General features: G+C 41.6%; 1 protein-coding gene across 2 annotated transcripts in view; it reads left to right on the top strand.

Moving 5' to 3' along the window:
* Positions 1 to 25,835, top strand: part of RBM45 (RNA binding motif protein 45) — a 687,506-nt gene extending 661,671 nt beyond the window's left edge. Inside the window, exon 10 of one of the 2 annotated variants that reach the window (XM_044075431.1) lies at positions 24,296 to 25,835. The gene's annotated coding sequence lies outside the window, so the exon portion shown is untranslated. Of the gene's footprint in view, positions 1 to 15,805; positions 16,799 to 24,295 lie in introns of those variants that run through there. The other variant, XM_044075430.1, reaches the window with a different exon arrangement.
* The last annotated feature ends 645 nt before the right edge of the window (positions 25,836 to 26,480 follow it).

Raw genomic sequence — 26,480 nt, 5'->3', positions numbered from 1 at the left:
TTATAGACAAACTCACTAAACAAGGTATAAATCTCTATGTCACAAGATGGGTTGCCAACTGGCTCACTGACCGAACCCACTGTGAAAGTAGCAGACTCAACTTCAGACCAGTGACAATTGGAGTACCACAGGGTTCAGTCCTAGGTCCTCTCCTGTTTGGTATCTACTTCTCTGAAGTACAGGCTAACACAGAAGGTCTTCGGCTAACCATGTTCGCAGATGACTGCAAACTAGGAGCCATAATCAAATTTCCTAACTATGTGGACATCCTACAAAAGGGCCTCACTGAGACAGATGCCTGGTGTCAAAGCCATGGCCTCAAGCTCAATGCCAAAATGTGCAATGTCATCCCTTTTGGTAAAAACTCCTGTACCCATGAACTACCACATAGGCGGTAGTCTACTTAACACCAAAAGTGTGATAAGAGACTCTGGGACACAGGTGGACAGTAGTCTCTCCTTTGATAATCACATCGCCACAGTAGTCAGGAAATCCTTCTACGTGGCACACCTCATCACAAAAGGTTTCTCATCCAGGAAAAAAGAGGTCATTGTTCCCCTCTACTCATCACTCATTAGACCCATTATAGAGTACACTGCCCCTTTTGGCATGTACCTCACAAGACAACTACAACAACTGGAAAGGCCACAGAAATACCTCACAAATAGGATTACCGGCCTCAAACAGATGCTGTACGCAGACGGTCTAAAAAAACTCCAGCTTTACTCTGTCGCATAGCGCGTACTTGGAGGCGACCTCTGACTAACATACAAAGCTATGTCAAACCCAGAGCTGTTGGACATGCTCAAAGTAAAGAAATGCCAGTCCCTCCAAGCTACACGCTCCAGGGACCTAAACCTTGTCACCACAATAAACAGGACATGCTGGAGGGATAGATTCCTGTCTCAGAGACTTCCCATACACTGGAACAAACTACCTGTCTATATCAAACAAAGCTCCTCATTAGCACTTTTCAAGAAAAATCTTGATGATTGGATGGGAGATAGGAATTTCACCCCAGGGATCACTTCTGTGGCTCTGCTTGACAGGGGCACAGGAAAATAATTTTCTTGGGTGGCAAAAGCCAGGGTACCGTTTGGCTAGGCTTATATAGACCCTAGGGCCAATAGCCTGGTACCTACCTATAAACCTATATGGGTCTACTTCATATGATCGACGGCTCATTAGATCAACAAACTTTTCACAGAGACCAAAACACCTAAAGCTCAAAACACCGAAAACTCATTTGATCGAAACTCATAACACTGACACATAAAATTCAAAGTTTTATGCCCTTCTCCCTACTGTAGCGCGATCCTGGAGTTAGAATATATAGGTGGGGGTGGGGGGCATAGCCCCCCACATACGTCATACATTTCAAACATACACATGGATGCTTACAACTGGAATGACTAACTGTTTGCAGACAACACTATTTATCTAAACAATGGGGGGCTCCGCCACCCCCCCCCACACACACACACCAATGTGGGGGGCTGTGCCCCCCACAACCCCCCTACCAATATATTCTAAAGCAGTATCATGCTACAGTGGGGAGAAGGGCATAATGCTTTAAACTTCACGTGTCAGTGTTGTGAGTTTCGATCAAATGAGTTTTCGGTGTTTTGAGCTTTCGGTGTATTGGTGTCAGTGAACTGAGTGTCGATCATATGAACTTTAGGTCATATGAAGTAGACCCATGTATGTGTGTGTGTGTGTGTGTGTGTGTGTGTGTGTGTGTATATATATATATATATATATATATATATGTGTATATATATATATATATATATATATATGTGTATATATATATATATATATATATATATATATATATGTATGTATATATATATATATATATATATATATATATATATATATGTATGTATGTGTATATATATATATATATATATATATATATATATATATTTATTTATATATAGGTATACCTACCGTGTGCCAATTATTTCGTTGTTATAGTAGCTGTAGTGTTGCTGTCTGCTGTGCCAGTTTTCTTTCTGCTAGCTTGTGTGTGCAGACAGTTAAGATGTCAAAACAGCCCCTCAGGATTTAAGAAGTGTACAAAATGCAGTCATAAAAATTTCGTGACTGACAGTCATACTGTGTGTAAGTACTGCCTTGGAGCAGTACACCTTCAAGAATCCTGTGCCAGTTGCCATTCTTTTAGCCACAGGGTTCTTCTTGAAAGGAAGAATAAGTTGATCCTTAGGTAGTTATTAAAAACTCCCTTTTCAGAAGCTTTAGGAGAAGGTCAGAGTCCTTCCAAACAGCCCTCTTCCCCATCTGAAAGATCTGGTAAAAGTTCTAAATCAGAGGCTTAGTCTGAACCAACTAAAAAGTTTTCAAAGACTTCTTCATCGGACTGAAAGCCTGTCTGGCCTGAGAAACCTTCCACTGCAGCTCCTTCAGTGTCGGAACCGTTGATGTTTCAAGTTCAGAACCGGTCCCCAGAACTGGAACCGGTTTCTCCAACATTTAAATCTCCAATTTTACAAGCTTCCAGATCTCCTGCCCCCCTCTACGTGATCCACCAGGAGCCTTTCAGATGATGATATGGATGGTGGTGTGCGGAGACTTTTGAGGATACTGGCGCTTGCTAAATTTTAGTCTGAACCAACCCCCAGAGGGTTTCAGATCCGACCCAGCCTACCCTGCCACCTTCCATTCCTCCTCCAATCCGGGACTTCAGGGCTGGAATGTTGTAGTGGAACAGTTGGAACCAGAGGCCTATTCCAGGATCTTCAGTTCTGACTACCATTCCGACATCCTCTGTTCCTTCTGAATTTGTGGAGTCAAGGAGCCAACGCTGTCTGGTCGAGTCAGGGGAGGAGAGTCTGATCTGACAGTTGTCTGATCTGAACTTGCCTCTCAGGGCTTTGGTACGGGTGAGCTTGGCTCCTACATCGGCCTCGGAGCCAACTCCGTTGGTTCAGGAGATGTTTTCTGGTTCTTTGGATCTGGGAGCTTCCTTGGATCAGTGGTGCGGGGCTTTCGAGGTGATGAGAGTGCTGTCTCCACAGACAGCTTCACTCTCAGCTCCAGGCATTCTTCCACCAAAGGCCCTGGTGTCCATCTCGGTAGCACTCCACAGACAGCTTCACTCTCAGCTCCAGGCATTCTTCCACCAAAGGCCCTGGTGTCCATCTCGGTACCACTGCATCCTCAGACATGTGGAGACCGTAGGCCTCAGGATGCCCCATTGGGTGAACCCCTCTCTTCTGAAACCTCTCCAGAATACCTTTCTGAAGAGGTCCATCATAAGATTATGTAAGAGGAAGCATTTAGACTCCCCGGAGTCTGTCACTTCTGACCCAGACCTTGATGAGTCAAAAGGGTCCCCACGGTCACCTTCTGAGGATGTCTTCTTTGCAGACATCCTAGAAATACTTAAGCAGACAGGTGGCTGGAAGCCCATCAACCCTTCTGAGGAGGGGTTTGTGTACCTGAAGCCTTTTGGGTCTCACCCTTCCGCCACTTGGGTGTCTCCGCCTTTCAGCAAACTGATGGAAGTCTTCAGACTTGGTGGAGCCTGTTCTCTCGAGGCCAAATAAGTTTATAACATCCCCTGCCTACAAAAACTTCCTTACAAAGGGTATCCCAGTAGACGCTATGGTGGTGGCAGTGGCCACTAAAAAGGTACTGTCAGACATGTCCTCATCTGTCCATTCGCCAAACAGAGAGTCTCGTACGATGGAAAGATGTGGAAAGTGCACCTTTTCTTTAGCGACCTTTGCACTCAGATCACTGAATTATCTCCCTCATTTTAACATACTTCAACGAGATCTCCTGAAGGAGCTAGGAGATTCCCTCCAGGGTTCAGTAGTTGAAGGGATAGCAGAACGTTTCCTCTCAGCTCTCCATGTTGAATTCAGTGGTAAACTCCTTCATGTGACTCATTTTTTATGCAGCTGATGGAGCGAGTAGGGCAGCGGGTTCAGCGGGTTCAGGAATTTCCCTAAGGAGACATTCCTGGATGCGCCTGTGTGACTTTGCAGAACTCTTCAAATCTTCATTTGTTAATGGCCCCTTTGATGGCTCACCCTTGTTCGGGCCTAAAGTCAAAGACACACTAACCAGGTGTGAACAAGAAGGAAAAACTGTCTCTGCTGTAGGAACCATTTTTCCCTACTTTCTAGACCTTACTCAAAAGGTCAAAAGGGAGGGAAAATGTGGTTCCAAAAATCCAAGAGAGCTTTCCAGGACACACGTGGTGATTCTTCCTCCAGGGGCAGAGGGGAAAGCAGTAATGGAAGATGCTGACCACACTGCAGAGGGGGTCTGCAAAATCAGGGCAACAGGAAATCTTTCCTTGGTAAGTCCTTCCAGCACTCCTGAAAAGAGGCCCATCTGTCCGTCTCTGGGGGCAGTCAGGGATCGATTATCTTTGTACCCAAAAGCCTGGCTAAAAATAACAAAAGACAGGTGGGTACAAAGCATCGTATCCAGGGGTTACTCCATACCTTTCTCCTTCCCCACCCCAAACATAAAAAACATCTCGGACATTCCACCCAGTCAAAGGGAACAAGCAACTCTAGAAATACAAAAGTTGCTAGAAAAAAAGAGAAGAGTCATCCAAACAGTCCCCGTAGACCAAATAGGATCTGGAACTTATACAAGGTTCTTTTTAGTTCCAAAGAAAACAGGGACTGGAGACCCATCCTGCATCTCAGCAAATTAAGTCTGTCAGAAAATCAAAGTTCCAGATGGTAACACTGCAGTCAATACTCACTTTTCTGGGAAAAGATGATTGGATGTGCTCTATAGACCTCCAGGATGCGTACTACCACATAAAGATGGACAGGTGATCCAGGAATCATTTGCACTTTTGGCTAGGAGCCAGCCACTTCCAGTTTCAAGCTCTCCCCTTTGGTCTCAGTACAGTCCCCAGAGTGTTCACCAAGTGTATGGCTGTAGTCACAGCTCACTTGAGAATGCCTAGGATTCTGAGCATTTCCATATTAAGACGACTGGCTCCTAACCGCCACCACCGAGTATGCTAGTAAAAATGAGAGACTCTACACTAAAGCTCTGCTCTCATCTAGAGATCACAGTAAATTACGAAAAATCTACCTTATTGCCATCTCAACATATCGTTTTTATAGGAGCAGACTTAAATACTACAAAAATGATGTCAAAGCTTCCCCCAGAAAGAGTGCAAGTCCTTTGGCATCAGGTTATAAACCCACTTTTCAAGAGTAAGGTTCAAGTAAGAATAGTCTTGAAAGTATTAGGGACCATGGCGTCAGCGATAAACTTGATTCATCGGCGCCACTCCACATGAGGATTCTACAGTGGCTGCTGTTCACTCAGTGGTCCATGCAGGACCTACCCATGTCCCACCAAATTATGATAACAGAATCTTGCAGGAATGACCTTCATTGGTGGCTTCACTCCACCTAGGTGATCTTAGGTCGACCCTTTGTTTTCCCACAGCCTTTAGCCACAGTGACCACAGACACTTCCCAGATGGGGTGGGGGGGACATTATCTGGGAAGGACAGTCCAAGCCACTTGGCAGGATCACGAGGCCCATTTGCACATCAGTCCTAGAGATGAGAGTGGTGCTTTTAGCATTGCAATCATTCCAAGACCCTTTTCCATTAAGGACTGGTGCAGTACAAACAGACAACACGTCGGTCGCCTGGTACATAAACAAGGAGGTACCAGTTCTTACCCCCTTTGTTCGGAAGCCTTGAGAGTATGGCAGTGGGCAACATCCTACCAACACTTACTGTGATAGCAGGCACATCCTGGGGAAATCCAACGCGATAGTGGACAAACCTCAGCAGGGTGATTTTGATGCCTCACAAGTGGTCCCTAAAACAAGAGAAAGCGGAAATGATTTTCCACAAATGGGGCCAGCCTTGCTGCAATCTTTTTGCCATATCCATGAATGCCAAATGCAGCAGCTATCTTGCCCTAATCCCCTCTCCCGGGGGAGTCACCAAGGGATGCACTCGTACACGATTGGCCCCTGGGTCTCCTCTACGCCTTCCCTTCCTTCCCGTTGATACCCAAAATTCTTCAGAAATCTGGAGACTTGGGAAGAACCTGAGCCGTGGATTCTGGACCCAGTTCCAGACCTTCTGACTCGTGCCAGGGATGCTTCACCCATCCCTTCAAACCCTCAAGTTGACAGCTTGGCTGCTCCAATTCCAAACATAGCCAGGCTACCTGACCTTTCCCCTTCATTGAAACATATGTTGATTTAGTCTCATAAGGCTTCAACGAGAAAATTGTACATCAGCAAATGGAAGAGATTTTCCTCTTGGCCCTTAAATAGTCATATTGATTAAGTAATCATATTGACCCTTTCTCTGCCCCAATATTTTCTATACTAGAGTTCTTGGCAAAGCTAGTTCATGAGGATGCAGCTGCAGCTACTATTAGAGTTCAGTTTGCAGCGATATCAAACATCCATATAGATGAATCGGGGCCGAACGTGATGTCCCACAGACTTTGCAAAGCGTTCCTTAGGGGTAATATTTTAAGACCTCCCATCAAAGTACCCCTAGCTCCATGGGACCTGAATTTTGTCTTATGTCGTCTGGTTCTTCCCCCTTTTGACCCTGCATCATCCTGTGATCTGAAATTTTAAACTTTGAAGACAGTTCTTTTAATAGCTATCACTTCAGCTAAGAGACTTTCAGAGTTACAAGCATTGTCTATAAAACACCCCTATATGCTGTTCCATAAAGACAGTGTGTCTTTTCAAACAAACCCATCTTTCTACCAAAAGTATATTCAGAATCTAACTTAAACCAATCCATAGATTTACCAGATGTCCTTCAAGGATGCATCTGCAGTCCATACAAATGGGTTGTCCTGTCGTCAGGCAGCCCTTCGGTCGGCCGGATTCCAAAGTCTGGGTCTGGCCTCGGCTGGTGTCGCACTTCACCCGACGTCATAGCTGCAGTTCTTCGGGTGTAAAGGCATCAGCCGACGCCATTTTCCTCAGTCTTTCTTGCCGCGTGGCGCCCGAAGCAGAAGCTGTTCGCAAGTGCCGGTCGGTCAGAACCAGAGATTACTACTACAAGTACCGAAGACTTCTAAAAAGCTAAGTACCCCGTTGGGGACTCTTTCTTGCCTCAGCCGATGTCAGAAAAAGTGAATAACTGTTTAACTTGTGGGAAACAAATACCTCATAAAGATTTCCACTCTTACTGCTTATCTTGCTTAGGCCCAGACCACGACGTAGCAGCTTGTCTAGCCTGTGCTTCTTTCAACCGACGGACGCTTAGACGCCGGTCGGAATTTGCTGAAGAGTTTTTCGGCTCCGCTTTTGCTTACATTATGCCGTCGGATGCTCCGACTACGCAAATTTCTAAAAAACGCAAGGAAAAGGACCGACACTCGCGGTCCGCGGTTTCGGGTTAAGCCTACCGCGAGTGTCTCTGTTTCGGCTGAAACCGAGTCCACGGTTCTTCCTTCGGCCGAAAGCTTGACACTTACCGAGGCCTCTTCCAGCTTGGCTAAAACTGCTACTGAAATCCCACCTGCTCTTACAGGTTCACAGGATTTATCTGATACTATCCCTTTGGATATTTCTACCCCTGCACGTGGAGCTGCTAGGTCTCCTGCATCCATGTCGATTAAGGCCTTTGCCAGGGCTAAAGCAGCAAAAACTACCAAAACTGTGCCTGCTAAGACCCCTTTTCACAGGCCTAGTTCTAGTTCACATATGCTTAGTCTAGCAGAGGATCTCATTTCTTTGATCCGGGGATCCCAACCACATCCAGACAGGGCCTCTCACCCACCTCCAGAGAAGAGGACTAGAGTAGAGCCCCCTGAGCCAGTTTCTTCAGATGGCTTCTCTGATGAATCAGATGATTCAAACCCTCCAGAGGCCCCTTTTTCTCCTTATGAGGACTCTGATGCAGAAGAGTCCATCCCTTCTGCCTCTCCGCCTGAGGAATTTTCTTTTGGGGAAACCTTGCATGCTATGAGGGAACAATTTCAATGGCAGGGCCTGGATTTTTCAGACTCTAGAAAAAGGCTTAGAACCTTTTTGCATTTGCCACAGCATAGGCCTTTAGCCATTCCTCCAGTACTTACTGTTGTGGATGATGTTTTTAATGATGCTTGTACTGCTCCTGATTCTCTTCCTCCGGCCCCTGCTAAGCCCGATAGGTACTACACGGTTCCGGACACACATTATCATTTGTATAAGGCCCCCTTTGCAGATCCCGAAACTATCTCCCAGGGACCCAAGGCTGTAGCAGCTACCTCTACCAAAAACCCCCTCCCCTCTGAAAGGGAATCTAGGTCCTTAGAGAGATGGGGTAAAAAAGTTTACACTTCTGCTACTCTTTCAGCTAGGGCCTTGAACTGTCAATTCCACATGATTCAGTATCAGGAATTTATGTTAGACCAGTTAACTAAAAACTGTCCTCGGATGAACCATTAGACAAAAATCTGTACAGGAAATGGTACATAACATTCAGCAGGTCAGTAATCATTCCTTAAAATGCGGCTATGATGCACTGGAGGCCTCCTTTAGATCAGCCATGACTGGCACAGTGATCAGAAGACATGCATGGTTAAAAGAGCAGTCCTTACCAGACCATGTTAAATCAAAACTCCTAGATGCTCCCATGGATAAGCTCAATTTGTTTGGCTCCCCTGCACAGCAGGTGCTGAAGAGGGTGGAAGAGAAAGCAAAATCTGTCCAGACAGTCAAGGATTTCTTGCAGGTCCAGCCTCCAAGGTTTAGCAGGAACTGGCCTTCCAAGAATTGGTCCTTTCCAGACACCTCCAGAGCTCCGAGAGGCAGGAATAGGCGCTCAAGAGGCAGGGGTCAATCCAGAGGTGCCTACAGGGGTCGTCAGTGGCAGGCTAACAACCAGCGAGGTACAGCCACAGATCCAGCCACCACCACTTCCACAGGACAATCACAGTGACCTGGCTCTGGCACCGCCTACCAGGGAACAACTAGAGGCACCCTTAGGCGGGAAGCTAGCCTTATTTTCAGTAAACTGGCATTACATCACAGGAGACAAATGGATTTTACAGACAATAGACCAAGGTTACAGGTTTCACTTCCATACTCTACCAAGGAAGAGAGGAATGCCAAACCTACCTCCAAATCAGAAGACAGAAGCTCTACAACAAATAACTCACTTACTAAGGATGAGAGCTGTAGAAAAGGTACCATCTATGGAACAAGGGCAAGGATTTTACTCCAGACTCTTCCTGGTACCAAGAAAAGAAAACCAATGGAGACCTATTCTCAACCTGTCCGCTTTAAACACATACCTCATTGTTCCAAAATTCAAAATGCTGACCCTACAGCAGCTTCTTCCCATGCTGCGCAAGGAGTCTTGGCTGGTAACTCTAGATCTCAAGGAGGCATACCTGCATGTCCCCATACGACCAAATTGCAGAAGATACCTCAGATTTCTTGCAGGATCAGAGCATTATCAATTCTCAGCATTGCCCTTTGGCTTATCTACTGCGCCCAGAGTATTCACGAAATGCCTGGCATCAGTAATTGCTCATTGCAGGCTTCAGGGAATTCAAATTTACCCTTACCTGGACGACTGCCTGTTACAAGCGGACAACAAAAACAAATTAACAAAAGATTTGGAAAGGGTCATTCATCTACTGCAAGCCCTGGGATACACAGTCAACATAAAAAAGTCAAGGCTGATACCATCCCAAAGGATAACCTTCTTGGGTGCAGATCTGGACACATCAAAACAAATGGCATTCCTGACAGTAGAAAACAGGAGCAACTCCCTTTCTACTTCATGGCATTAACAAAGCAGAACCAGCTAACAGCAAGAAAAGTCCTGCAAGCTCTCGGCTACATGGCATCCTGCATAATATTGATTCCACATGCCAGACTACATATGAGAAAGTTACAGTGGTATCTAAGGAATTTATCGTCTCAGCACAAGCACAGCCTAGAAACCCAAATTCCAATAATTCCATGCCTGAAGCAAGAATTCCAATGGTGGGCTCAGGCCTGTCAATCAAACAAGGGACTGCCCTTCCACAGCACTCAACCAAGCCAGACCATCACAACAGACGCCTCAGACCTCGGTTGGGGGGCACACATGCTGGACAAGTGCATACAAGGCTTATGGACTCAAGACCAGCTGCACCTACACATAAATCAAAAGGAAATGCTGGCAGTAAAACTGGCAATTCAGGAATTCCGACCATTTCTTTGACAGGGTCAACTGCTGATAAGGACGGACAACACCACAGTTATGTGGTACATCAACAAACAAGGAGGCACACATTCATACCCTCTATGCCGGATGGCAATGGACCTCTGGAATGTGGCACTGAACTTCAACATTCAGTTACAAGCAATTTTTGTGCCAGGAAAAGAAAATACTCTAGCAGACATCCTAAGCAGAACTACCACGGATGCCCACGAATGGATGCTGCATCCAGACATCTTCAAAACCATTACAGGGAAATGGAGACTACCAGAAATAGACTTATTTGCATCCCCACACAATCACCAACTGAAAAAATTCTGCACAAGGACGTACCACCCACTTGCTTGGAAAGTGGACTCCCTATCTTTCAGTGGGAAAAACCTGACAGCATATGCATTCCCACCTCTTCCTTTGATGCACAAGGTGCTATTGAAGATCAAAGAAGACCGTCCAAGGATCATCCTGATAGCTCCAGACTGGCCAAGGCAACATTGGTACCCATTACTGAGGAGTATGTCTCGGGAACAAATATGGCCTCTGCCCCTGGTTCCCTTGCTGTTAACACAGAACAACTTCAAAACCCTGCATCCAAACCTGAAAACACTGCAGCTGGCTGCCTGGAACATTGCATAAGACCAAATAACCCGGATTTATCTCAAAGGGTTAAGGACATTATCTTGGAGGCTCGCAGACCCTCAACAAGAAAAAATTATTCAGCGAAATGGAAAAGATATCTCATTTGGAGTACTGCAAAAGGAGAGAATGTGTCACTTGCAAACATACCTAACATCCTGGAATACCTGGCAGAGCTCTTCCACAACGGCCTGTCCTACTCTTCCATTAAGATTCATGCATCAGCTATTTCAGCAGAATACAGCTTGGATCCTCCAGTCTTCTCTCATCCTCTGCTCAGGCAGTTTCTGAGAGGAATTAAAAATGTAAAACCACCTAGGAAGCCACCATTGCCAGCATGGGACTTGAACTTTGTGCTAGAAAAGTTGACACTCCCTCCTTTCGAGCCAGCAGCTACAGCAGATTTACAGTACTTATCATGGAAAACTGCTTTCCTGCTTGCAATCACTTCAGCAAGAAGGGGATCTGAGCTACAGGCATTAATGGCAGTACAGCCCTTCCTGATCTTCCATCAAGATAGTGTCCATGAGAACTAATCCTACTTTTATGCCAAAGGTGGTCTCCAGGGTATCTTTAAATCAAGCTATCCACCTACCTACATTCTTCCCCAACCCACAGAACAGGGGGAAAGACTGTTGCATACCTTGGATGTACATAGACAATTACGTTACTACCTGGACAGGACCAAGAGCAATAGAAAAACTGACCAGCTACTGGTAGCATATGCAACAGGAATGGAAGGAAAAGCAATTTCAAAACAGACAATCTCTAAGTGGATAGGAAATTGCATTAGATTTTGTTACTCCTACCATGGGAAGAAAACTCCAGAAAACATCAGGCCTCACTCTACAAGGGCTACAGCCACTACCACAGCTTTTTTACGAGGAGTGGCTACCAAAGACATTTTAGAGGCTGCTACTTGGAGCTCCGTGCATACATTTGCCAAGCATTATAATTTACCTTTATACTCCAGATCTCGAGCAGGTTTTGCCACTGCTGTTTTGCAAGGGATCTTAACTACACCATAATCTTATTTCTCCTCCTCCCCCAGTTTGGCTATGGTATTCTACCCATTTGTAAGGACTGCAGATGCATCCTTGAAGGACATAGTACAGTTTTGTACCTACCATAAATGTAGATGTCCGATAGGCATGCATCTGCAGTCAGGATTACCCACCCTCCTTCCCCTCTGTGGTACTCCTAGGGTATTTGCCCATCTTGTAGCTAGCTGGGGGAATCTATTATGGTGTATTTGTTTGTATATATGTACATACATGCTTATTTTTTGTTTGCTCTCTACTATTTGGAACCATTTGCATTTATCCAAATTAAGCCTTCCTAGAGGGCACCTGGCATCTGGGGCAAGAAACACTGAGGAAAATGGCATCGGCTGATGCCTTTATACCCGAAGAACTGCAGCTATGACGTCGGGTGAAGTTCGACACCAACCGAGGCCAGACCCAGACTTTGGAATCCGGCCGACCGAAGGGCTGCCTGACGACAGGACAACCCATTTGTAAGGACTGCAGATGCATGCCTATCGGACATCTACATTTATGGTAGGTACAAAACTGTACTTTTTCTTTCCCAACTATGGCACTAAGGCAGAATATATGCTGCATCAACTAGATGCACATAGACAATTGCATTTCTACTTGCATAGAAAAAAGGAATTTAGAAAGACTGACCAATTGTTTGTGTCCTTCTTAGACTTCAAGAAATGTGCACCAGTGGCTAAGGTCACACTTTCCAGATGGCTGTCAGATTGTGTTACTTTTGCCTACAAATTGCAGAACAAAAAACTTCACAACAAAGTATAAGGTCATTCTACAAGAGCTGTAGCAGTCTCTTCCGCCTTTTGGGCGAAACTGCCAATTGATACCATTTGTGCTGCGGCAACATGGGCAAGGCCTCATACCTTTATAACTCAGAAAGTTGATTTGGCTTCCAGGCACAGGGCCTCTTTTGGGTCCATTGTTTTGAAGAATATTCTACCTTGAGCCACCCAAGAAAGATGGTGCTAGGGACGCTGTCCCAACAAGTACGGAATAAAGGCATGTTAGGACAACATCACATAAAGAAGTTATGTACTCACCATAACGTTCCATGTGTGTTGTCCGTCTTGCCTTCATTCTTACATCCCATCCTCCTTACCACAGCCATTAGCTCCTGGAGGACCGAGCAGGATTCAGTTGGTGACTAATGTTCTCTGACCCTCTTCATATCTCTTAAGGTAGTAAGTAGTTTGTAAGTACCTGTTATTATACCAGCAAACAAGATCTGGGGAGTTTCCTAGAGTATCAGTGGGATGGGGCATCAGCCACGAGCTAGTAAAAAGCCTTGGGTTTTTGTATAAGGTTGAATCGGAACAGAGGATCTGTTCCAAACCCCAACCAGAACAGAATGAAGGCGCGATGCACAACACATGTGGAACATTATGGTGAGTACTTCTTTTTTTCATTTAATGCTCCAATTCCAGAGATAATTCCAAAAACCTGAGTGCCTCTTTGGTCTGTTTTTGCCAGAAAAATAATTACTAAAAATTGGAGAAGTAAAGTTACCCCCTCTAATGTTGAATTTATTAGTATGGCAAACATTGTTTGCAGTAGTGAATTGCATACTATAAAGATGAGAACTTCTAATGCTACACATTCATATAAATCTTGGCTTAAACTTAGACTAGCTTGAAAAATATTAATTATTGATGTGCAACTTTGATGTATTGATCAGCTGTGGACCTATGTAAATAGTTGTTTTATAATTGATATGTTTATTGTTTTAAAAACAAAATTAAATAAAAAAAAAATTGCCTTAATGAATATTTGGGAAAGAAGGTAAAGGAAACCTGGGTAATTCTTACTCACACATGGAGTGGATGGCAATTTGCCAGGGTTCATAGTTGATGTCAAGTGAGGGGCAGATTTATCCTTATAATCTGAGAGAATGACTTTTTTCTTTGTTTCGTGTTTTACTATGTTCGTAAGTAGGCCACTTAGCTGGTTACTTTGGGCAACTCTCTTCAAATGATCCCTGTCTTTTCACGGATTTATGTGCTGACTTTTTACCTTACTTAGAAGAACCATTTTCCCATGGTAGAAGAGGCATTCACATTTTACTTCATTATGGACATTTTTTTCTGCTGCTGATTTATATGCATTGACTGAAGAAATTCCTTAATGTTTTTTTTTTTATTTATATTTCCAAGTAACTACATCTCAAACAGTTCTTCATAAGTAATTTCAGGCCTTGTATAGCACCAGTATTTTATGTATGCTCATCCTGTAGTTCATCTCTAGGTTGCATTAACCTAAAACAGCTAGGATGGTTAGAACTACAACACTTGATTAAATTTCACCAACTCACCCTTGCCCACAACATTCTTTATAAACCTTCTAATACTCCAAGTTTATCTACCCTAATCACCCCCTATACAAATCTGAAGTCCTTACGCTCATCTCAAAAACTACTAGTCCACACCACTAAACCTAACAACAGAGCTGGGGATTATCTCTTCTCTAAGTCTGTAGGTAAATCCTGGAATCTTCTCCCTTGTGACCTCTCTTCACTCACATCATTATCTCTCTCTAAAAATAGACTTAAACTTCTCCTCAAAACTCACTGGCTATGCCCCTATTCAAAACCAGACTAGTCATCTACCTCTACTAATTTGACTAACCTATCCAGTGCTTACTAGCCTCTGCTACTTTTTTTCCATCTTATCATATTTTTCTTATCTACCCCTTTTCTTTTTTTTATATCCTCTTTTTACTTTTTCTTCTTATGTAACTCCTTTGCTACATTGCTACTCACCTAACTTCCTTTGTTTACCTCTGACTTAACCTGATTTGTGTCTCCATACCTGAAATTTCACTGTTTTATGATTTTTGTCCTCAGTAATATATCCTGTTACAAACTCTGTACAGTTAATTACTTAATACCATTGTTGATGATTTTTATTTCCTTTTTGAAAGTTGCTATTTTTATTAGTATATTGATATTTTTTCTGTGTTGTTTGAACTTGTACTATTGTATTTAGACCATGTCTTGGAGCTTATCTCCCCGGGCCTCTACTGAAAAAGGACATGTATCCAGCTAGACTAGCCCGGTCAACAAATATAAAATAAAATAAATAAAATCTCTACTTTCCAGACTTTATAGATGTCAGCTTTCTAATACTTTACTATGAATATCTTTGTTAGCACCAGTTGAGATTTTTGCTGCTGAATATTATTACCTTTAGGCTTTTTTAAACTTGCTGCTAAAATTAAGACAGAAATTGCTAGTCTAAAGTTACTGTCAAAGTAAAAACTTACCATCTGTAAAACAGAGTCTGCTGTGCGAATCTTAAAATGCATACTGTTTATTGTTTTCACACTTTTTGCTAGGAGTTCTACTGTGATACAGTTGGTTGATTATTTAAATGGTTTAACAATATACTATGTAACAGCTATTTCTGAGCCTTGATTTTTTAGTATTAGGGAGAGACGTCATTGCACGTAATTGTTCATACTTCGAATTGCTTCAGATTGCTTAAAACAGTTTGCCGAGTTTCAGTATCTAATGGGCTTCTCAAATATCATTCTACTAAAACAGAACTGCCCTAGCAGATGTAGTTTCTTGCCATTAAACTGGTATATTTTAAGGAATTTTATTTGCGTAGCTTTGGCCGTTTTTATTCTATATGAAAGATGTTTTTGGGCGGGGGTGGTAGAGTTGGGTGTTCTGTTAGTCTCTGGGGCACTGGAGAGACTTCTGAGTGGTCATTGTCATACAGTGAGTGAAACCTTTCTGCCTCATGAATATTTAGTTCTGTCCTTGACTTGACTTCTACTGTTGACATAACAGGAAGTAAATTTTGGAAAATATGCATTCCAGTAGTCAGATGTTTCATCTGCATCCAGATTTATCAAGTTGACTAGTTTAACCTTTTGCCTAATAAACATCTTCACACCTCTTTTGTGTTTTTTTTTTCTTCTACAGAGTTGAGACAGATGACATGACCTACAGCTGACTGACTGAAATGCTGACAGGACACACAATCGTTGTGGACAGTGACACCTTTTTGTGACCTTGCTAGTTTGTGTACTTTTAACCAACAGTTATGTTACTCCTTCAACTGGGAAGATTCCAGGAAGATAAGAGTTATAGTAAGGATAACAAAAAGAAGCAAGAAGAAACGTTAATTTTTTTATTTAAAAAAGATTTTTTTTTTTTTTTTTTTAACGAGAATGACTGTGTTTATTGTTTATGGTACGTGTTGTGAATTTAAAAAGAAAATAATAAACCTCATTTTTGGGTGAACATTTTTGTGTGCTTTCTAATGACCTCAGATAGCGTACCTCTATGAAAGAAAAAAAAAGATGTGAAGAATGTTAAACATTTTAATGAAATGCGGCATTCTGCTTACACCTTCCCACCAGGAACTAAGGTTTTACGGTTGTGTTAAGCTTCTGGGATCATTTGGATCGGATCATTTGGATCGTTCAGGTTCCTTAGTTCATTGCTTGACACATTATGACAGCATGCGGTCAAAGGAGCTTTGGATTGCTGACTTAGGAAGGCAGCTGTCCTTAGTAACTCTCACTAACCTGAATGCATGAGAACAATGACACATACACTGTTTGGTTCCAGGAATGTAGCATTTCTTGTCCATTAATGTAAATAATTTTTCTGCATTTTTTCCCATTTCGCTGATATTGTAACTTCTATGTTGGTATTTTAATTCCTTTATTGTAGATCTGCTTTGTAGAACAGCTGTTGTAATATGTATTGTATAATGTGTTGTTATGGTTCCTCTTAAATTTGTTCAGCGTTTAAGCTGAATGCAGGACATTACTGAGAAACAACTAACTGCTGTGTAACATATCATTATACCCCATAGCTGAACTATAATGCAAGTAGTGTAGGGGCGAAGAAAGCATTGTTTGCTAGCTGAGACAATAAACTTTTGTATGCATCACTGATGCTTGTGAAGCACTGATGATTTTATTACTCAATTTTCAGACCAGTAGTCGTATGTTTAAAAGAACAGTGGTGAGAAATTGAATATTTTTATCTCAGCTGATTGATTTTGCCTATGGAATAGATGCTATGGATTTGTACTGATTTGCATTTGTACTTTTGTAATTGATGAGGTGACTACTACTTGTTGTAGTAAGTTGCCAAATCCAAGATAGGTAATTTACCTAGAAATGTGCATCTCTCATAGTGAGATTGTTATGGCTGCATATCCACCACTTAAAAAATTCCTGGTGTATTGAAGTCTTGTGTTTTTGCCAGAATACGTGAAAAAAGTTTGCAGGTACTCTCACCTAATGGGAAGTCATCGTGTGATTATTTGAAAAGTGAGGGCAAGTTGGTAACCAGTGAATAAGGAATAATATCCAAAATGAGAAGAAATTGCAATTTACTAGTATCTAATGAATAGGAAAACTCATTTTTATCTTTTCATGGTCTTCCAGTGTCTTTGGAAAGGCCTGACACTGAAGTGTCAAATGTTAAGATATGCCAGCCAGGGCAGCATGTCTGTCATGCTTAGCTGCTAACAAGTAACCCTATTAAAGGCATGTTCCTTGGTAGATGAAATGCATTTACCTTTCCCAATATCAAAAGAGAAATCTGCAATGGATGTCAGGATCCAAGGTTAATGTTAATGGCATCTGGCTGACTAAATCTGCAGATGATTGCAAATTAGGAGCTGTCATTTAATCCTCCACAGACACAAATGTTCTCCAGGAAGAGCTATCACAGACAAACAACTGGTGCCAGAGCCATGGACTAAAACTAAATGGCAAGAAATGCATAGTAGTATCCTTAGGAAAGTCAACCACCCCTGGTAACTATCATATTGACAACACACCCCCTAGTCAGGGACTTAGGGACACACACAGACAGTAATCTAGTCTTTGACGATCACAAGTCTACAGTAGTGAGGAAATCATTCTATGTTGTGCAACTTGTAAACAAAGGTATGGGATCTAGGTCCAAGGAATTCATTATTCCACTGTATTCAGCATTCATTAGACCTATTATTGAGTACAGTGCCCCCTTTGGTCTTTACCTAACCAGGCATATCAAACAGTTGGAACGTTCAAAGAGGTTCCTCACTAAAAGAATACTGGGCGTTAGTAACATGTCCTGTGAAGACCACCTCAAGGCCCTGCCCCTGTATTCTGTCTCCTAAAGGCTGCTGAGGGGAAATCTGTGCCTGGCATACATGTACCTCCTGCATATCCACAAAAATAGCAGCACCAAAACTACCCATTTTAAAGACTTAAATCTTCCTGTAGTATAAATAAGACCTGCTGGAGAGACAGGTTATGTATCCCAGAGACTACCCCTTCTCTGGAAGAGGTTCTCCATCCATGTGAAGCAGAGTTCCTCCCTAACCCAATTCAAGTGTAACTTGTGTAGTTGAATGGGGAACAGGAACTTCATCCCTGGTTGTTCACCTGTTTCTCTAATGAACACAGGCAACCTGTAAATGGTTAATTTCCCAGGCCCCTGCTTGTAGATGTTTCATCTCCCAACCTCTTGCGTACACTTAACAAGGGTACTAGGTCAGGTTTGGGATGCATGGCTAGACTAAAAAAGGTCCTTGTGGTCGTTAGCTTAGTAAACAACCTGTGAACCTGTCCGTAGTTTGATGGGATATGGAGCATCTGTAGTTAGAAGCAAATGTGAAAGTAAAATAAGACCAGTTTCCGAACAATTTATAAAATTGTTAGCAGTATTCTGAGAGCTACTGAAGTAAGGTCATTCCTATTCATTTCTTGCAGGTGTTTAGAATGAATAGTATCTAGTAGGATTGTCATGTATAACTTGAAAAATGTTTGGGTAATTCAAGGATTCCAAGAAAAATAATTTATTTTTGGTAGAGCAGCTTTCTCTCTCTCTCTCTCAGTGGTAGTAGTATCCACCATTTAGTTTAATTTTATAGCTTAATAATTTGTTCAGTTATGGTACTGCTCCCTTACTCTTGGGCATCTGTGCAGTAACATTTTTTTTTATTTTATTTTTTTTATTTTAAGAGTATGTTCTGAAATTGGCATCATAATGGCCAACATACACAATGTACAAGGCTTGATTCTCACCTTTGAGAGAGAAATTGGATAGGCTTAAAATGGCCTACAAGGACAGCTAGCTTGCCAGTGAGCATGTATTGTGTGTAGCAGTAAATTGCTGAAACTTTTATCACTTTGTATTATGGAGTGCATATGTTGTCCATGAGAGAAGATTTGTATGAAAACTGAAGAATGAAGTGGAAATTGGGAGACACACTACTGGCTGTGGTCATATCACTGATGGGGAGAACAAGATACAGGGTATTGGAAATGTCATTGGAAGACTTTTGATGGCTGTGGACAGTTTATACAGTGTACAGTTTGTGGAAGAAGAGAGACTGCTCTTAAAAAAGCATATTCAAACTTTGACACATAACCAAACACCATTCATTTCAGTGTCATTACAGTATTGATTTCACTGAAAGTGAAGTCATATGTGCAAGTATGACGTGATCATTACTGATGAAGTGCTGGTCTGCGCAGACTGTTAGACGGCATTTGTTTAAGGATAAACATTTAGTTTAAATGCCTGTCCATAGAGTTTGCATCAGTGAACTCAGAAGTAAAGAAGCAGCTGTTAAACCAGTTACAAAGGGAGTTCATACAAATTCAGACGCAGCTTATTACACAGAAGATAAATGGCGATTTCATGCCACTTTACCAAAAGAACCCATGTGAGGTACAAGTGCCTGGCTTAATCAGCTGACAGAGCAGAAAATCTAAATGCACCATGTGTCAGAGTACTTTTCACTGACCCAAAGATTGTCTGAACGAAAGTGAACAAGTACAATTAACAGAGAAAAAGTATGTGATTATGAGCAGTGCTATATTACTTTATTTTCTGAAGAATCCCCCTCAGATTCAGGTGTTTTTCAAGCTGTGATTAGGGTCTGCACTTATTGAGATTCTATGTATGTGCACATTTGGTAGAGAGAAATAGCCTAATTGCTATGATTTTTTAGAATAATCATATTGTCTTGCATGACTTAACAGACCTTTTAAGTAAACAGTTGTGCATTTCATGAAATAGGTCAAAATTCAAGGTAAATTAGGCAGACCACATATTACATTATGGCAAAGGTGGTCCAAGTAAAATTTCCTTTATTACTTCACAAAACATTCTTGATGAGGGTAGGGGGAGTACTTTACATAAAATGTGACAGAGCAGTAATGTTTAAATAACTGATTGATTTTGAATTTGCATTTTTGCTACATTATTATTAATATTTTAGAAATGGTCAGAAAAAGAGAGCATACACCTGAAAATGTGACACTTACTGTCACAGAAAGCATAAGAAAGTATACTGACTAGAAGGAATCCTGCAAAGGGCTGTTGAGGTCTTAATAAAACTTTAGACTGAACTATTCAGCAGAAAGTGGAGTGGTCCTGGGGGACTTGTGCTAAGTAGTATTGGTATCAGTCCACAGGAATGGAGCAAGGTGTGGTCCAGAAATAAAGGCTAGTATTCTCATTGTTGGACACTACAGCAGACACAATACTGAAGGCAAGAATTACAAAAATCCATGAAACAAAGTGGGCAGCTCAGCAGATTTCATCAAAGTGTCCTGATCAAGTTCTTTGACTGGTTTACTAAACAGACAGAGGTCAGGCAGTGGATGTAATCTTGTTTTCAGCATAAATGTTTACTTAGTCCCACAATCTGAGCCATATGTCAGACCATGGCCACAGGGACAGAGACTTCGAGAACAGAATTGGGACAAAATCTCACTGAGGTAAACCATGTATTCAGAAATCCACCCTATTGGGAGCCTACATATGGTGTGTTTACCCTTGACTAATGAAAACTTAACGTAGGCACAGTCCTTGGTATCAGTCAAGAATGGTGGGACAGGAAAAGGTGTACATTTGAATGACAGCCTAGTGAGAGGGCACCCCTTGTTTTTTGCACCACTTTACCTTTGTATAATTAAATGGACCCCATGAGTGACCCACCTGATGTCAGAGAAGGGTTACCGGAGTTGTGCAGTCTTAGATCATTTGTACTCGTGGCTTGAGACTTTGCTGCTTGGATTTGTCAACAGGCCCAAGGCAAGTAGGTGCAGTCTTGATTCCATACCAGATATTTTTGCCTTAGTGCCTGCATATCAGGCAGGTGTTTGTCTAGAAAGAACTAGAGTCACGAGGGGAAGGACCACACTTCATTCTGAAACTGTCAGGCCCAACACATGCCTCTTCCTACACCATGCTGCCTTTATCTAACTTGTAGTCCAACACTTGTGCCTTGCATTATGCCCATAGTGCAAGTAATAGTACTTCTTAACCCTTATGTTGCATGAGGGCTTAGTAGTTAAGTCCATTGTCTCAAAAGTGAACAGAGGTAATGGGACAACCACCTGGTCCTGATAGTCTTGAATGACCCCCTCCTTTGCAGTTGCCCTGTAGTTTATGTGCAGCAGGTTTTTGCTCCAGACTCCCTCTCCCTTCCTCATATAAATCCTTGGTAAAGTTTTTGTGGAAGTATGAGGGAACCTAGGGTCATCCAGCCCTTTGAGCCAGTCATTTTGAATGCTGCCGAGGCAGGCTAGAGACACATTAACTCTGCTCTTTGTCCCTTGGAAGGTCAGAGCAGCTCATTAAACAGCCTGATGCTGAATCCTGTATGATTTCTGTGCTCTAGCATAGGTACCAGTGACCACACAATTTTGACACCTAACAAGGATTGTAGACCTCTGGGCAAGTGTGAAAAGAACATAGTGTTCTACCTTATTGGGTTTAGGAGACTCAGCCGCATGTGCTTTTAGTCTCTGTTTAGTATTGCCTAGTGAAGAAGATGGATAAGGTCCAGAGACCTCCCTGAGTTTGGTCTCGAGGAGGATATCTGTGAGACTTTGTGGTTTCATCAGCTTACCATGCAGACCACTACACTTTTGCAGATAACCACATCCCACAACCCTATTCAAAGTATATACCTGCACAGGATGACATGGTTGAGGCCCGTACTCCATTTGAACTGTCTGATTTGGTGAGATGTGACATTTGTCTTTTGAAAGATCCTATTCATAATTTGCATCCATCCTGCTCATGCAGTGTTTGTTGGCCCTTATTTCTTGGGAACTCTGGCCTTTCATAAGGGTCATGCACCACTTAGAACTAATCTATAGTTCCTCCAGAAAATGGTTTCAGAAATATAATTAACCAAATTTATTGATGCCACTGTTTTCTTTATACATGTGGAATCCACAAAAGACATACTTCCTTAACTTTGGTGTGCACTGCAAAAGTAGCTTTTACCTGAATAAAGTTGCATATGTTCAAGAGGATGCTAAGTATACCCTTTCCAGGTAAATTGTTAATTGCATTATCAGGCAAGTGCTGTTGTCAAAGGCCACTTCACTAAAGGCATGTGTTCTTCCAGGGCTTGCTTCAAAAATGTTGCCATTGCTGAAATGTATGTCAGTGGTTTATCTCTGGTTCACACCTTCAAGCATTGTTGCTTAGACCACAGTTTCAGGAGTCCATCTTCCTTTGCCATTTCAGTGCTTGAGGACTCAACTTTCTGAGCCCTTGACTTTTAATCTTCCTCTGACTTCTGCCATTTGTGATGTTTAAAGTATTTACTGATTGGACCTCTTCCCAATAGTTCACCACTACAAGATACTCTAAAAGCTGTAATACGTATGCCCACTGTATCAATTGATCTGTGTGTCTGTGAGAATGCCTCTTCTGTAACTGGTATTATTACTATTTAATTGATGTGAACAGCCTCTCCACTCTGTAGCAGCAGTTGAGTTTTCCTGAGTGCTGTTCAGGCATTCAATTGTATGTGCTTGTATGTGTGTGTGTATGTTTTGTGGTTGCACAGTGGATGGAGACTGAACTGAGTACTGCAAGAGAGGAATTTGCCCTCCTAGCCTTAGGTATGACACACATCAGTCAGCAGTTGCCTACTGCATTGGGCATTCTTACAGGTCATCTAATATGGTAAGTACATATCTGTTGTAGCTGACATGTCAACTGCTGTATCATTCGTCATAGATGTACTGTGTCCATCATTGATGCTGAGCTGTTTTTGTTATGCATCTACTATGATCTAGACTGGGGAAGTGGGAATGAACATTGTCCTTTCTGGTGACGGTAGATTTCACCTGCATGCTGTCCATGTTTAATTGACCGTCTTTCTTACAGGTTTTTGACTGTCAAGTGTGCATTTTTTTTTCTGTTTTTGCTGGTGTGAATCATTTCTTCTTGTAAGCTAAACTGCTGCACCTTATTTGACTGTACCGCAGATGACCCAGAGTCCGCTAAAAGCCCAGGTGCTGGAATAGCCTGCCAGGATGGGACAGACATGAGTGACTGATGTAAACTCTGTTTTCCCTGAGGAAGGGGTGGGGGGATGACATCAGTTGAAATCCCGCTGCAGGAGTTCCACCTGGGAGAAGGTCCTCTGCAGCATTCTGCTGCACTGAAACTCTGGTATAATAGCCTGACTGCATGCAATCCAGATGAGCATCACAAATGTGCAGAAGTGCACTCTTGAAAGAGCTTGGCCTGCACCTTTTTGCCAGCAGAGAGAGAACAGTTTAGAACATCCAAATATATAATCTTCTGCAGGCTGATGGCTACAATTCCAGGTTGTTACCACTCCTTCCTGGCTTCTTAAGATACCTGGCAGGAGTGAGAAGAAACGCATTGACCAGCAAGGTTGTAGCTTAATGGTTGCCAGGGAAGGGAAGGCAAAATGTTAAAATCAATAGATTGACAAGAGAAGCAAAACTCTTCTCTTGAGTAAATGGAAAAATAAATAATAGTAGGTCGTTAAAGAATTTACGAGAAGCAGCATTAACTGTATATTTATCCTGGCAGAACATCCAGATTTCTTTGTACTCTAAGTGAAAACTGAAGCATTTTCTGGACGACTCCATTGTAGGAGCCATAACTAAACATAAATTAAACCAATGCTATGTGTTTTCATTCGAGTTTCCTTACAGGTATTTGTACTTTTGAATATCAGTAGCTACAATTCACAAAAACGTATGACAATTAAAATGTTAGAAATGTGTAAAACCAGCAAAAACATGAAACAAAACGCAAGAAATCTGTAGGATAAGACTGTGTTAGCAAAGTTAGCACTGGGTATCAGTTTTGCCTTTTGAGTTTTAAATGTAAATTAAACCAACATTGTGTATTGTCAATCATTGTTTTCATGCATTTGTTTCTAGTTTCAGACATTAACACTTGCAAGTTGCAAAAATTGTATGACAGTCAAAAAGTAAGACACACTAGAGCATGCTGACCATATTTGCTTAGTTAGCTTTGTATGTCATTTGATACCTTTGAATTTTTTTCCTTTGCATTACCATATTCATGTAGTTTTATGTACAGTTAAACACCATTTTTCTTTTGCCAAACTAGTTTATATTTTCTTGTTTATCTCTGTGTGTCAAGATTAGCAACCTTTCTCTGTGGCGTGAGAGGCATTCTGGGTAGAGCATCATCAGACCTGGCTAGCATCCAGTTCATTGTGCAGGAGTGGGACAGCGGATGTAATATTGAATACACAAAAGAAACACAAAACTGATTGCATCAGCTGCTAACCTTTTTTAGAACCACAAGGAGTCTTACCTTATTTTGAAAGAGTAATTCTGAGAGCAGTGAAATCTGTGTTACTGATGACATCTTGACAACAACGATGATGGTGCAACAGAGTTCCAGTACTGCTTCTTTAAAGAGCTGCTGTGTGCCATAATGTATACTTTCAAGTTTAGTGAAAAGTATGCAAGTTTGGTATCACATTTTAGTAATGTAATTATATTTGTATTGGATGTTTGAAAATGTGTGCATATTCCACTGACATCGCTCTACTTTGGCTCCGGTATGTATTGACAGGGTCAGTAAAAACTGATGCAACAAATAAAAGTTGTGTGAGCAAAGAAGAGAGCACAGTGTGCCTTGCATACATCAGTGAAATCTGCTGCATTCTCTACGATATTTGCTAGAGGAAACTTAGCAGAATGTGAAGAAAATTGCAAATTAGTAAAAAGCTGAAACATTTGATGCAGAGGTATTGTACTGAGCATTTATTACAGTAAATACATTTTCTTTTATCAGACATCCAGATGCCCGCAAAGGTACAAAAAGTGCTATATAAGAAATGTATTTAATGTGCTATATAACCAGATTTTGAAATATTGTATGGACTGTTTGTCCATTCTCCCTTTAAAGGTAGAATTCCATCAGTGGAAATGTAGATTTAAAAATTATTTTTCCCCTTTTAAATATGACATGTTTGAGGTAACATGAATGGAAACTTGTTTTTAGGAGAAGTAACAGAATTTTGTGGTTTTCAGAGTTTGGACCTCATCCAAGAGGTAAAGTATGGAACACTTCTTTCTGATCACTTTCATGCCATTAAGGATACATTAGTATGCTTTTCCTCCATTTGTGCATGTTCTGTTAATGCCACCATTCTTAAGTCTTTCTTAAATGTTGCCACTTTATTGTATGAATCACTAAATATTTATTATTACAGAAAAGCTAACAAAGTTTGAAACTTCAACCAAACTGCATGTTAGAACATAATTTCCTCTGACTGTACCTGCCCTGTGGAGTAACTGTTTTAAATACCTGCTTGCATGGAGAATTAGAACTGAATCCCCTGATGTACCTTACACTTCACTTTTAAATGTAACGCTCATCGGTAAATCAGCTGCTGCTCCTGATAATGCAGGATGCTGGTAATGTCACCTCCTAAGTGCCTGGAACGTACGTTGCGTGTATCATTTGCATGGTGCCATTTTCACAGACACTGCTTGTGATAGCAATCTATAGACTTGTGTATGGCATATTAGAAATAACTAGCATTGTACAGAGCAACTGTACTACAGAAAGTGAAACTCCTTTTCTGCAACCTCACATTTCTTCGTACTCTTTTTACTAGCTTACCCAGAGGAAAAAAATGTTCCTTTTTTTCCTCATGTATGCTGTATAAAACAGCCTTTCTATCTTTGGTCTTATTACCAGGTTCCATTTAAATCCACATTGATCACTCTACAGCAGTACTGCAAAAGTCACTGTATTTCCCCTGCACCTGTTACTTACAAATACAGTTTCCTGGTTTCACTTTTTGTTGCTAGTGTTTTGCCATAATTCATGTTTTGCATGTTTCTTTCATTCTGTTTGGGAGCAAGTACCTCAAATTCTGCCAAGTGATATGTGGAACTAAAGTAGTATTGGTCATTACACTAGTCTGTAATGAAGGTGAAAATTGGACATAACTGCTTGGACCATACCTGGTTACGAAATAAAGCAGTACAATTTAACACTTAACACTGTCTGCCATATTGATGACATGATACTAACATTACATGTTGTCAGGAAGAGGGTAGAACTTGGTGAAGGATATTGTGTTTAGAATGGGCTTACATTTCTTTCTTCAACAGCAAAGGTATGTAAAATGTTTATTTCTTACGTCAGGTGCACACAGTCATAGAAACAAAGCATATATAAAGTTGATAGTTTACAATTTTCTACTGTTCTTTAGTTTAGAAAGATCCCCGAGTTGGATTTTTTTTAATGCTAGCAATGTATGTTATTTAATTGGAGAGTTTTGTTTTTTTTTTTTTTTTTGCAA

The sequence above is a fragment of the Protopterus annectens genome, chromosome 6.part1 (genome assembly GCF_019279795.1).
Source record: "Protopterus annectens isolate FY-2018-M chromosome 6.part1, PAN1.0, whole genome shotgun sequence".
NCBI classification, from domain to species: domain Eukaryota; kingdom Metazoa; phylum Chordata; order Ceratodontiformes; family Protopteridae; genus Protopterus; species Protopterus annectens.
The sequence above is the reverse complement of the archived record's forward strand: the minus strand, read 5'-3'. Positions and strand labels throughout refer to the sequence as shown.